The sequence below is a fragment of the Bufo gargarizans genome, chromosome 3 (assembly GCF_014858855.1).
Source record: "Bufo gargarizans isolate SCDJY-AF-19 chromosome 3, ASM1485885v1, whole genome shotgun sequence".
Lineage (NCBI taxonomy): Eukaryota > Metazoa > Chordata > Amphibia > Anura > Bufonidae > Bufo > Bufo gargarizans.
The window spans coordinates 419,222,969-419,229,189 of NC_058082.1; the positions used below are offsets into that span (position 1 = coordinate 419,222,969).

Here is a 6,221-nt window from a genome sequence, read left to right on the forward strand (position 1 = left end):
AGCTTCTAACCTGGAACATTCAGCGCACACCTAGCCCTTGCATCCACTGACATACAGCACCTACCTGAAAACTGACCTGAGGTAACCTACGACCCTGTTCATTGCAAGATATGGATGTGTACAGCCTCCTTCATTGTACTGAGAGGGAACAGTAAGGAAACCAGTCCTTACCTTCTCACTTCTGTCACGCTGAGGACGGTTTGAATGAAATCGTGAGTGAAGCACATGCTCCGTCTTCCAAGTAGCAGCAAGTCACTTGAGGTCTCTGTCAGAAAAGGTCTCCTTGTGTTGTGTCTGCATCCCTGAGACCATGAAGTGTTTTGGGGCAGGTCATGTGCTACGTGTGTGTTTTGTGATTGGAGGCTGACATGTAGGTGTAACACATACATGTCTCCTCTTGTCATAGGTTCAGGAGCCTGAGCCTGTCTTCTTTATATCATGCATGCTTCTGTCCATGTTTACTAAGCAGTGTTCTGTCATATAATGCCTCAGGGACGAATGAAGTTGACGCCTGGTCAGTAGAAACCACTGACGCAAGCAGGAGGCAGAAATATGAAAAACTGTTTTAAATTCATATGTTGTATTCAAAAATCAGCAAGTAAATCTATGAACATTGAGTGGGTCATTTATCAAACTAATGCAAAGTAGAACTGGCTTTGTTGCCAATAGCAACCAATCAGATTCCACCTTTCATTTTTGATAGCGACTTTGGAAAATTAAAGGTGGAATCTGATTGGTTGCTATGGGCAACTAAGCCAGTTCTACTTTACACCAGTTTGATCAATCTCCCTCTAAATGCCTATATTCACTCTGACATACTGAATGTTCAAACGGTGCATGTTATTTTAGTAGAAATTACAAGATTAAAGGGACAGGTTGTCAATATCCCGACCTCTCCGCTTACCGGCTGCTGGAAGGGGCCATGGCACTCAGGTGGGTGTCCATCAGTCACATTGCCTTTCAGGTAAATGGGACTGAGCTGCAATATCACACACACGGCTGCTATAATACGTACAGCACTGTACTGGGTATGCTATTAATAGACCGAAACGCTCTGAGTTCCGCAGCTACGAGTCGGACCCTCACCAATCAGATAATCATAACCTATCCTAAGGAGAGGTCATCAATATTAGAAAACCTCTATAAAAGGGTCTGTTTCCCTCAATAACCCTTTTTCAAACAGCAGCCATTGTCACAGAAGATGCATACATGTAGCACTACTGCAAGACTGGAAGACACATCAAACCGCAAACAGTTATGGCAGACTGGTATGGTTCTTACAGACAATATCATTGCTTATACCTACACCTATAGCACTCTTTTAAAGGCTTTTCCAGGACTTGACTATACTATAGTACAGGCATCCTCAAACTGCGGCTCTCCAGCTGTTGCAAAACTACAACTCCCAGCATGCCCGAACAGCCTACAGGTATCAGCCTACAGCAGGGCATTGTGGGAGTTGTAGTTTTACAACAGCTGGAGGGCCGCAGTTTGAGGATGCCTGATCTAATAGGTCATCAATATCACAAAGTCAGATCCCCGATGAGCAGTTGTTTTCAGGCGCCGTACACTGTGAGGTGGCCGTGCTTGGTTATTGCAACCCTAATAAGGATGCCGATTTCCCACGGAAAACAATACATGATGAAATCCACACTGAAGAAAAGACTGTGTGAAAATACCCTTAGCATTTCATGATGAGCCCTATATAACAGGTTTGATAATCTGATATGTAGCAGATCTCAATTATCTCAGATTAATGAGACTCTTACTGTCTCACTTCCGCAAATGGCATTTAACATGCAGAGGAAGTTAATACAAGCCACTTACTAATGAATTGTTATTATCAATATTGCTTCCTTTGCTGGCTTGATTCCTTTTTCCATCACATTATACACTGCTTACATCCAGGGTTATGACCACCCTGCAATCCAGCAGTAGTGGCATGCTTGCACACTATAGGAAAATGCAGTGTCCTCTCTGGTGGCTGGGACAATAGGAGTCTGAGTTGGCCAGCGTTTTTTTCAATAGTGTACAAGTATGGCCACCACTGCAGGATTGCAGGGTGGTCATAAACCCTGTATAACAGGCATGCTAAACCTGCGGCGCTCCAGCTGTTGTAAAACTACAACTCCCACAATGCCCTGCTGTAGGCTGATAGCTGTAGACTGTTCGGGCATGCTGGGAGTTGTAGTTTTGCAACAGCTGGAGGGCCGCAGGTTGAGCATGCCTGCTGTATAATGTGATGGAAGAATAAATCAAGCCAGCGAAGGAAGCAATATGGACAATCACATCTGTATCAGCATTAACTTTCTTTGAATGCTAATTAATGGGAAATACTGTATCTGCGTATCCAGAACCTAGTAGGTCCCACTGATGCCAACTGAAAGGAATTTACCTGTACAGAGCACATATAGCCTACTTTACAGATATTCATGTAAGGGTACTTTCACACTTGCGTCGCTGGAACTGCCTGCTGGATCGTCAAAACGCATGCAAACTGATGGCATTTGTAAGACTGATCAGAATCCTGATCCATATAACAAATGCATTGAAATGCCAGGATCCGTCTCTCCAGGGTCATCCAGAAAAAAAAACGGATCCGGCATTTATTTTTTTCACATTTTTTGCGGTCTGAGCATGCGCAGACCGCAATGCCAGATCCGTTTTGCCAGAACACTCGGGGCCCGATCCAGCATTAATGCATTTCAATGGGAAAAAATGCTGGAACCGTCATTCTGGCAAGTGTTCCGGAATTTTGGATGGAGATAAAACCTCAGCATGCGGTCAAAAAGACTGAACTTAAGACATCTGATGCATCCTGAACGGATTGCTCTTCATTCAGAATGCATTAGGATAAAACTGATCAGTTCTTTTCCGGTATTGAGCCCCTAGGACGGAACTCTATGCCGCAAGTGTGAAAGTACCCGAAACCGTTGACTTGCTTTTTCCAATGAATCGTTTCATTGTGAGAATTATTGTAGTGTATTATTGACATATTATATATGTGTTAAAATGGTTACATTTACATTTTCAATTCATCTAGATGATGCGAAATACAGATTGTATCTGCTGCACAATGTTAACAAACTGGTTTTCGTTACAAGCTCTTATCTACTATTTCCTGAGCCACAATTCAGTAGGTTTACAGCAATAGAAGAAAAAGCTGTGACCCACTTTATGTTCTCCAGAAGATGATGTACACACACGTCACTTTCCTGTCCTCGTGTTTACTGCTGGTCAATCTGCTAAACATATTACTATCGTAATTACCGAGAATGAAGACAAAATGAACCACATACCATAGTCTGAATTTACCTTTACAATTCAAAGGTCGTTATAAGAATGAAGATGAACTACATGATGTAAAAATACATACCACCATAGTGAGAGCCTGTACGAGAGTGACAACTATAGTGACACTGACCCCCAGCAAGTTTCTGACACTTATCTCTGCACAACAGACTGCTATGGGAATGTGTTTTGCTAACATTATCTGAAACGTTCTCAGGCACTGCTATTACTGATAGTCTTCAATGTAATAGAAGGGGGAAATACTAGTGGCTTCTTACCAGCAAAAGTGGACGGACCATAACAATGCATGATACATAAAAACCATGGATACACCTGGCAATAATATCTAACTAAACCAGTAACTAGTATAGATCACTTCTGAATGCATGCTGAATGTCTCTCATATCATAATAATATAGCACCAACGCTATGAAAAATTTGGAATATACAGAAAATTTACCACTGACATTGCATCTTTCTAGTACCATGCAATGCCATGATTCCTAGGAGACTGTTTAAAAGAAGAGTAATGTGAGTGGCAAATGATCTGCCACTCGCTGCTGGATCTGCAGAGCAATGCAAGAGTATGAAGAAAGATCACATCTGGGGGGACTGTGGCTGTAAACAGGGCTGGGAAATGCCAGATGGGCCAGTGCCGGAGTGGGGCCACTCGGGTGTCACTAGGCCAAGACCCCATAAGTACTGTCCTACTGCAAATACAACTGCATTGCTGTCCTCAGAACAGCAATACACTTGAATAGTGCTTTGGAACAGGGAAACCAGGTCTTTGGTGGTTGTGATGATGCCATTGTGCTGGGACGTGAGGCCTGCTGCACAGACTGAAGCAAAAAGTGGGACTTAGATAATTTTTTTCTGCCATTTTTGGGGCAACACAGGAGGTGGACAATACAACTACTGGTGGCATGACAGTACATTATAACTACCTAGAGCAATACAGGAGGCATGACATTCAGACATTAGAACTACCTGGGGCAATACAGAGCGCAGTATAACTACTTGGGGCATGACAGGCGGACATTATAACTACCAAAGGTAATACAGGGGGCATTATAACTACTGAGGGCAATACAAAGGGACATTACCGCGGCAATACAGGAAACATTATAACTATGTGGGCACTATAAAGGAAATTATAACTACTGGGGGCACTGTAGGGGGCCTTATTTCTAAAAGGTTCATACATGGGGCACTTTAGGGGGCCTTATTACAACTGGGGGCATTTTGGGGAGCTTTATCAGTACCAAGGGCACTGTGGGGCATTATTACTACTGGGGGTTCTGTGGGGGAATGATTATTATTATTATTGGACACAATATGGAGGGCACTACTACTAACAGGCACTCTCAGGGAGCATTGTCACTGTAGGGGACTAATATTAATGAGGGCACTCTGGGCAAGAATTTTATTTGGTGGGATTTTTGGGAGCACTATTAGTATGGTGGCGACTATCTGTATTGTAATGTTAATTCTTCAGTGCAGTGTTTGTGGGCATTGGGGAGCACAGCAGTCACACAATTTGGGACAGCAATGCCAAATCCGCCCGTCCCAACATACATATCAAAAGCATGACCACAACATGTGTAAATGTTAAGACATTTTGTTTCATATATCCCCTTCAAATCGTATTGTAGAAAATAAAGTAAAAATTGGTATTTTAAAAAGTAAAGTGTGCTTGTAGAAACACCATTAAAAAAATGCAACATGCATTGACACATGGCAGAAAATAATAAATAAAAAAATACAGAGCATACTGTGATTTCTAAAAAAAAATCCAAAACACGCAAAACGCAAGTGAAGACAGATAGGAGAAAACAAAAAACGCATGTTTGTAATGCATATCATAATTTCCCATAAACTTGCAGCAAACATCTGGAGGCTGCATTTTTTGACTAAAGAAAAGATGCAAAACCACCTGGAAAAAAGAAAAAGACACGTTGCAAAAAAACAAACCAAAAAAACCAACTATGTGAAAATAGCCTTCAATTATGCCTGTTGTTATGCTCCAAAAATGGTGTACATTTACAAGAGGCTTTGTCAGATGGCTTGTTTTCCGTTAGTTAGTAAACCTTGTTTGTGAGATCGTGTAACCTTTGAATATTTGGGCAGAATTGGCAAAAAACTGGTGTGGAATAAATGACAGTATAAGTCTAGAATGCATTGTCTTCCTGCAGTAGCTGTGCATTCATCAGCTTCCTCTGCTGTCATAACAGAAAATGAAAATACAGAAGTAAAAAAGTTACAGTCCAACTCATTCAAAAAAATCAGCATGCAGCCCGCCTTGCTGGATCCACCATATAAACCCAGTTACCTGTGCAGCTCAGAGTACTGACTGTCCAGCCTCTGCATACAGATGCGCTTCTCTCACCGCTTCCAGGGATGTCTACATAAAAGACACTTTTACATTTCACACCTCGCTCTTTTGTCACATTGTAGTGTGCATTTGTTTAAACAGGAAATTAAGAAAGCCACAAGATTCAGACTTTCCGCCTCTTCTACCCTACTCTGAGATGACACTTCCATCTTCTATTAGATTAACTCCTTATTTGCTAAGCGTGTCAGGGAACATTCTTTGACCTTGCCGTTAGAAATGTATTACACTGAAGTTACAATTATATTTTTTTTTCTTGGGAGAAAACATTCTTATGGCTATTTACAGGAAATATTACACATGAGGCGCTGCCCTTTTTCTATTTACATGAAATAACCACATTAAATTTATTAAAGGTAATTTATCAAAACAAATCGTATATATGGCTAGCCTTAAAGGGGTTGCCTCACTTCAACAAATGGCATTTATCCTGTAGGGAAAGTTAACACTTACTAATGTATTGTTACTGTCCATATTGTCTCCTTTACTGGCTTGATTCATTTTTCCATCGTATTATACACTGATTATCACTGAGTGATAA

The 6,221-nt window shown here is 41.5% G+C and overlaps 1 protein-coding gene across 5 annotated transcripts in view; it reads right to left on the minus strand.

Annotated features, from left to right (window-relative positions):
• The window catches only part of TRAF3IP3 (TRAF3 interacting protein 3), a 62,056-nt gene extending 56,301 nt beyond the window's left edge, over nucleotides 1-5,755 (minus strand). Inside the window, exons 1-2 of one of the 5 annotated variants that reach the window (XM_044288398.1) lie at nucleotides 5,621-5,755; nucleotides 3,112-3,245 (exon numbers count right to left, since the gene is read on the minus strand). The gene's annotated coding sequence lies outside the window, so the exon portion shown is untranslated. Of the gene's footprint in view, nucleotides 1-171; nucleotides 308-3,111; nucleotides 3,246-3,376; nucleotides 3,428-5,620 lie in introns of those variants that run through there. The other 4 variants (XM_044288399.1, XM_044288397.1, XM_044288401.1 and 1 more) reach the window with 4 other exon arrangements.
• Nucleotides 5,756-6,221: the final 466 nt, after the last annotated feature.